The sequence below is a fragment of the Puma concolor genome, chromosome F2, assembly GCF_028749965.1.
Source record: "Puma concolor isolate L17-30 chromosome F2, mPumCon1.1.hap2, whole genome shotgun sequence".
NCBI classification, from domain to species: domain Eukaryota; kingdom Metazoa; phylum Chordata; class Mammalia; order Carnivora; family Felidae; genus Puma; species Puma concolor.
In genome coordinates this window covers 60,342,448-60,350,530 of record NC_141684.1, presented here as the reverse complement: position 1 = coordinate 60,350,530, position 8,083 = coordinate 60,342,448, and the positions used below count along the sequence as shown (strand labels likewise).

The 8,083-nt window shown below is 36.5% G+C and overlaps 1 pseudogene; it reads right to left on the bottom strand.

Moving 5' to 3' along the window:
- Positions 1-3,530: 3,530 nt before the first annotated feature.
- Positions 3,531-4,698, bottom strand: LOC112859254 (L-lactate dehydrogenase B chain-like; annotated as a pseudogene).
- Between the last annotated feature and the right edge of the window lie 3,385 nt (positions 4,699-8,083).

Below are 8,083 nucleotides of genomic sequence, written 5' to 3'. Positions count from 1 at the left end.
CCAGAATATATGAAGAAATCCTACATCACAACAACAGGAACATCTAATAATCCAATTGAAAAATGGGCAAAGGATTTGAATAGACATTTTCCCAATGATATACAAATGGCCAAGAAGCACGTGAAAAGGTTCTCAACATCACTAATCATTAGGGAAATGCAAATCAAAACCATCATGAGGTATCATCTCATACCCATTAGGATGGCTACTATAAAAAAAATAGTGTTATTTGTGTATGAGAAGAAACTAGAACCCTTGTGCACTGTTAGTGAGGTTGTAAAATGGTGTAGCTGCTATAGAAAACAGGAGTTTCCTTAAAAAAAATTAAAAAGAAAACCACCATATAATCCAGCCATGCTACCTCTGGATATATATCCAAAGGAATTGGAAGTAAGGTCTCAAAGAGACATTTGCATCCCATGTTTATAGCAGCATTATTCAAAATAGTCAAGAAGTGGAAGCAACCCAAATGTCACCAACAGACAAATGGATAAACAAAAGCTGGTGTATACAGTGGAATATTATTTAGCCTTAAAAGGGAAGGAAATTCTACCAAGTGCTACAACATTGATAAACCTTGAGGACAAGATATGTGAAATAAGCCAGTCAAAAAGACAGATACTGTATGATTCTACTTATATGAGGTATCTAAAGTAGTCAAGAAACAGAAAGTAGAATGGTAGTTACCAGGAGCTTGGTCAGGGGAAAAGGGGAATTGCTTAATGCATACAGAGTTTCAGATTTGTAAAATGAAAAGTTTTAGAGTCTCTTTCAAAACAACGGGAATCTGCTTTCTTTTTAATGTTTATTTATTTTGGGGAGGGAGAGAGGGAGGGAGAGAGAGAGAGTGAGCATGAGTGGGGAAGGGGCAGAGAGAGAGGGAGACACAGAATGTGAAGCAGGCTCCAGGCTCTGAGCTGTCAGCACAGAGCCCGACACAGGGCTTAAACCCACGGACCACGAGATCACGACCTGAGCCAAAGTCGGACACTTAACTAAATGAGCCATCCAGGTGCCCCTGGTTAAAATGATGATTTTATGTGAGTTTTACCACAATAAAAAATTTTAACCAAAACATTAGAAACTCTGCTGGTTATAAGCATATAGGGTAATGGAAAAATATTAAAACAAATATTTAGTACACTGTAATTTAAAACATTGGAATTATTGAGGCATTAAAGTGTTTTACTTCTCTGTAAAAAAAAACAAACAAATGTTAAGCCATAGATAGACATGTATAGTATGATACATTGAAAAAAATTCAAAACATGCCAAAGTATACAGTGTACTTTCTATGGGGACATATATTTGTATATAAAGACATTAGATAAGAACTGGAAGGATATACACCAAATTAATCACAGTAGTTATCCTTGGGTAAAGGAAAAGGGGACCAGATGGTGGGTGATGGTTAAAAGGGACTTATCCATAGTGCTTCAAGTTTTTATGAAGAGAATCAATTCATGAATTATTTATATAAAATAGCCTCTAAACATATAAAAAGATGTTCAAACTTACTTTAAAAAATCCAATTAAAACTACACTGGAAAAAAAACTATATTGAAATTCCCCATTTCTCTTCTTTTGGATTGGCAAAGATTTGAAAGCTTGATGATATATTCTGTTGGCAAGGCTATGAGGAAACATTGCTGCTGGGAAGGCAAATTGTACCACGCCTACAAAGGGGAATTTGGCAATATCTAACAAACCCGGCACTCTACTTCTAGAAATTCACCAGGAACACAGCCTCTAACAATACAAAAATAAACGCCCAGAGTGATTCATTGCAGCATTACTTGTAATTGCAAAATATTGGGAAGTACCTTAATGGTTAAACATGGAAGACTGGTTGTATAAATTTTGTCACATACATACAATCTGGTTGTAGGTAGGATGATCTCTAAAACTGATAGGGATTTCTAGGACATAGTAAGTGAAAAAAGGAGATTGCAAAAGTATATGTGTAGTACCCAGCTTTGTTGAAGAGAGAAGGAGAAATTAAAGAAAATGCATATGTCTGCTTATTTTCACTAGCCAAAATTTAATGAACTTAGTGACCTATACAGAGGGTGTGTGGAGGAGACATGAAAAGTATACAGGCAGGAGTAACACTTCTCTGACCACACCTTTGTATATAAGTTTGACTTTGAGTTATGTTAATGTTCTAGATATTTTGAAATAAAAGAAATCAACAAGGATCAAAAATTTCCTAACATGGAATGTAAATAGAAACACATAAAGCCAATTATATTTTTAAATGAATGTCATGTCTACATTGAAGGGAGAAAAAAAGAACTAATCCAAGTAACTTTTGACTATACAATAATTTGACTATACACCGTTCTTTTTTTGTCTTCATTAAAATTTTTAATATTTTATTCATCATGGATTTTATTTTTGCATTCCTTTGATTTTTTCAAAAGACTGTATTAAAATATTACTTTTCTTCACTATTGAGTCTCTTTTTTTTTTAATATGAAATTTATTGTCAAATTGGTTTCCATACTACACCCAGTGCTGCTCCCAACAGGTGCCCTCCTCAATGCCCATCACCCACTTTCCCCTCCCTCCCACCTCCTATCAACCTTCAGTTTATTCTCAGTTTTTAAGAGTCTCTTATGGTTTGCCTCCTTCCCTCTCTGTAACTTTTTTTTCCCCTTTCCCTCCCCCCACCACGGTCTTCTGTTAAGTTTCTCTATACACTGTTCTTCTTAGTAGTTCTTTCTTCCCCCTACAAAGTAGGGTGCAAATAACAATTCTAAAGCTACTTTGTGTGTATTGTAGGATTGACCAAAGGAATAAATATATTAGTTCGTTGGGAGTTAGTGTAGGGTCCTCATTACATAAGGAGGGAGATACAAATATGGACAGTGGGAAGAAGAACCCTATAAGATTTACTGGAATTCGTATTAGTTGAGTTTATGATATCTAATATCTTTCCTAACTCTTTTAATTGAAGGGCTAAATTTAGTGCACACAGTGAAATTCCCTACTAATAGGAATTGGTACTCTTTTTTTTTTTTTTTTTACTCCCTCCACACATTTCCTCCCCCCTCTACCCCTCACACCCACCTCTGGAAACCACCAATCTGTTCTCTGTATCTATGGACTAGTACTGTTTTGTTTTTCATTTTTTAGATTCCACAAATAAGAGAGATCATTTGGTATTTGTCTTTGTCTGGCTTATCTCACTTAGCATAATACCCTCTTGGTCCATCCATTTTGTCACAGATGGCAAGATTTCATTCTTTTTTATGACTGAATAATATTCCATTGTATGTACATAGCATAATTTCTTTATAATTCATCCGTCAGTGGACACTTAGGTTGTTTCAGTCTTGGCTATTGTGAATAATGCTGCAATGAACATGGAGGTGCAAATATCTTCTTGAGTTAGTGTTTTTGTTTTCTTTGCATAAATACCCAGAGGTGGAATTGTGGAATTATATGGTAGTTCTATTTTTATTGTTTTTATTATTTTTATTTTTTAGAAGCATACTACAATAGTTAATTTTATGTGTTCAAGGGCTCTGTTGCAAGCACTCAACCAAAGATGGGCTCTGATTCTGTGAGCCCAGATTCATATATTTAGGAAGATAAAAGCAAACTGTGATCCATGTAAATGGATGAAAAACTAAAGGCTCACAGTTAATCACATTGTAGTTTTAAATTTCGACAACCTAGAAGTCGGAACTCACAGGTCTTTTAGGTCCTTCTGGATGTCCCACAAGGTATCTGGTTTATTTGAGCTGAGTGACTTCATCATTCTTCAGCTTCCGGATCATAATACTGGTTAATCCCCGATCATTCAGGATACACAGAAGGCTCAGGAAGACTTCATTCTCAATGCCATACATCCACTTCACCATTCTTGACACTGGATGAATCCTGGATAGATTTTCCAATATGGATTCAATGAGATCAGCCACACTTAATCCAATAGCCCAGTTGGTATATCCTTTTAGCTTAATGGCTTCATAGGCACTTTCAACCATCATCTTATGCACTTACTTCCAATTTTCACTGTCATTGTCTGTTCCCATTTCTGGATTCAGTTCTTGGAGAGAAACGCCACATTCACTCCATTCCACACAGCCACGCCTGAGTCGCCATGTTCTCCCAGATCCATCCATGGCAGCTGCTGGGACGAATGCCATGTTTTTCAGCCATAAGGCAGCAAAATCTAGTGGAATCCATGTTATACCTACTTCCAATCACATGGTGTTTGGGTAGTCCACTTAAGTTTCCAGGTAACCTATGTGAGAATATCCACTGAGTTGGAAACCACGGTTATGATACAATCAGGCCTGTGATTGACTATCTGAGGAATAATGAATTTGAAGACATTAACATTCCTCTTCACCAGATTGAGATGGCTCTCTCCCTCCTGCTGGTGGACTCCTGCTGTTACCACCACAATCTTAGAATTGGTAGTCACAGAGTAATCTTTATCTGCCACAATTTTTTGGTGTCTGAAGAAATCAGCTCCCATGTTGCAGATCCATCATTTCTCCTCTGAGTTTATCTTCTAAAACATACAGAAGGGCAAGGTCATGAGCCAGAGACTTTCCCAGAATGCTGATGGCACATGCCATCATGTTCAACATGTTCAACACCCATTGCAGTGATCTTATTGTTTGGGACAGTTGTCTCTTCTTCTGCAACTGGTGCCATCAGTTTTTCCTTAAGAGTTGCCATGTGCTCAGAGAGAAACTTCTGTAAGAGTCGTGCAAAGAGGGCAATGACAACTACGTGTGACTCCTCTGGTGCAGTATCTGCAAGGAGTGGTAGTTCTATTTTTAAATTTTGAGGAACCTCCATACTGTTTCCTATAGTGGTTGCACCAATTTACATCCCACCAACAGTGTATGAGCATTCCCTTTTTTCCACATCCTCACGAACACTTGTTATTTCTTGTCCTTTAGATAATAGCCATTCTAAGAGGTATGAGCTGATATCTCATTGTGGTTTTGATTTGCATCTCCTTGAGCATCTTTTCATGTGCCTGTTGGTCATCTGGATATTTTCTTTGGAAAAATGTCTATTCAGATCCTCTGCCCATTAAAAAATTTCTATTTCACAGAAATAGAAACAACCGCCCTAAATTTGTATAGAACCACAAGAGACCTTGAATAGCCAAAGCAATCTTGAGAAAAAATAACAAAGCTGGATCATCATGTGCCCTGATTTCAAACTATATTACAAAGCTATAGATTAAAATCATATGGTATTGGTATAAAAACAGACACATAGATCAATGGAACAGAATAGACAGCCCAAACATGTTTATTTGATTGCATATATGATTAACTAATTTACAACAAAGGAGCCCAGTGGGAAAAGACCGTCTATCCAATAAATGGTGTTGGGAAAACTGGACAGCTAAGTATAAAAGAACAAAACTGGACTACTATCTTACACCATAAACAAAAATTAAGTTAAAATGGGTTAAAGACTGGCAAGTAAAACCTGAAACCATAGAACTCCTAAAAGAAAACATAGGCAGTAAACTCCTTGACATAGATCTTGGTGATAAGCTTTTGAATCTTACACTAAAGGCAAAGGCAACAAAAGTAAAAATAAACAGTGGGACTACATCAATCTAAAAAACTTCTGCACAGCAAAGGAAACCATCAACAAAATGAAAAGGCAACCTACTGAATGGGAGAAAATATTTGCAAATCATGTGTCTGATCAAAGGCTAATATCCCAAAATATAAAAAGTTCATACAACTCAATAGCAAAAAAAAACAAACAATTCAATTTAGAAATGGAATCTGTACTCTTTACATAATAGCTGATTTTAGGATTGAGGCAAGGAAAGTCTGATAAGCCTAAGACATTGTATTATTCACAAAAGTAAGGAAGTACCTCCTCCCAACCCCCATTGATGGCAACATGTTAAAAATACTCAGAAACCAGCTTGAAATGTTGCTCACTGGCCACAATCTGGCCAATTAGTGCATCAATATGTGTAAGAAGAGTAATAGATTACTACTCATTGAGGAAAAAAGAAAATCGAGGAGTCCTTACTAGTAATACACAGATTAAGTAAGTAAATAAGTGAATAAGTAAATAGGAGAGAAGGGAGTGTTCTTTCTCATATGCCAACTAATAATGGAGTTAGAAGAATAATGGAGTGGGGTGCTTGGGGGGCTCAGTCGATTAAGCATCCAACTCTTGATCTTGGCTCAGGTCATGATCTCAAGATTTGTGAGTTCAAGCCCTACGTGGGGCTCCTTGCTGACAGTGTGCAGCCTGCTTGGGATTCTTTATCTCCCTCTCTCTGCCCCTCCTCTGCTCTCTCTCGCTCTCTCAAAATAAATAAAATAAACTTTTTTAAACAAAGAAGAAGAATGGAGTTACAAAACCACCGTTTTTGTTTTTCTTTTGTTTTGAGAGTAAGCTTATGCATGCATTTTCATGAGCATGAGTGGGGTAGGGGCAGAGGGAAAGGGAGAAAGAGAATCCTAAACAGGCTTGATGCCCAGTGAGGAACCTGTCACGGGGCTTGATCTTATGACTGTGAGATCATGACCTGAGTGTAATCAAGAGTTGGACTCTTAACCAGCTGAGCCACTCAGGTGCCCAAAACCAACATTTTTAACCATTATGGTCCAATTTCATTTAGGGAAGAATCAAATATACATGCTAAATCTAGGGAGGGAAAGTTTGAAGAGAAATTAGTAATTACAACAGGAAAAACAGTAACTATCCAGTAGGGAAACTGAACAACACCCTAACCAGGTGATCACAATGAATATCACCAATGAAGTGTAAATGGGCATCATCATGTGCCTCCAGAGGGGACTCATTGAAAGGATGCACTACCCTTTGGTAGCACTGTGGCCAAGAAGCACCAAACTTATCAGGAGGATGCATTAAAAAAACACAAACTGAAAAAACTCAAAAATGAAACACATTTTTCAAAAATGTCTGTGTCACGAGGCAAGGAAAGGCTGAGACATGGCAGCTAAATGAAATAAGTAATCTTGGCCCAAATAAAAATTGCCTATAAAAAAAATTCTTAGGACCTTTAATGAGACTGAAAAGTGCACTTTAGATTAAATTCAAATTCCTTACTACACTTCCTGAATTTACCTTTGTTATGTAAGCATATATATCCTTGCTTAAAAGGGGTAAAGGGCATGGTATGTGCAATCCTCTCTTGAATGGTTTAGAAGAAAAAAAATATATGTGTAGACACATATTTTATATATATATATATATATATATATATACACATATTATAGAGAGAGTTATAAAGCAAAGGTAGCAAATGTTAAAAATTGGTTAATATAGGTATATGAGAGTTTTATTATCCTTGGAACTTTTCTGTAAATTTGAAACTATTTATTTATTTATTTTTAATGTTTATTTATTTTTGAGAGAGACAGAGACAGAATGTGGTATGGAGCCTTGCATAGGTCTCCATGCTGAGCATGGAGACTGCTTAGGATTTTCTCTCTCTCTCCCTCTGCCCCTTTCTCCTGCTTGCACTCTCTCTCTTTATCTCTCTCTCAAATAAATATAAAACAAAAGATATTTAAAAGTATCTAAAAATAGAATTTAAAAATTAATTAAAAAAAACAAAGGGATACTGGCATTATACCTTTCTAGTCACACTAATAGAATTTGAGATGTGGACTCACTCAAAATTCTGCTCTTTTTACCAGTATGTTCCAACAAGAGTATGGCACTTAGGTAGGATAAATGAGTGCTATAATCTTGCAGAGGCAATTTCTTTCTTTCTTTCTTTGTTTTTTAAATATATTTTTAAATTTTAATTTAATTTTATTTATTTAACTTTATTTTTTATTTTTTATTTTATTTATTTATTATTTATTTTATTTTATTTTATTAAAAATTTTTTTAAACGGGGGCGCCTGGGTGGCGCAGTCGGTTAAGCGTCCGACTTCAGCCAGGTCACGATCTCGCGGTCCGTGAGTTCGAGCCCCGCGTCAGGCTCTGGGCTGATGGCTCAGAGCCTGGAGCCTGTTTCCGATTCTGTGTCTCCCTCTCTCTCTGCCCCTCCCCCGTTCATGCTCTGTCTCCCTCTGTCCCAAAAAATAAATAAACGTTG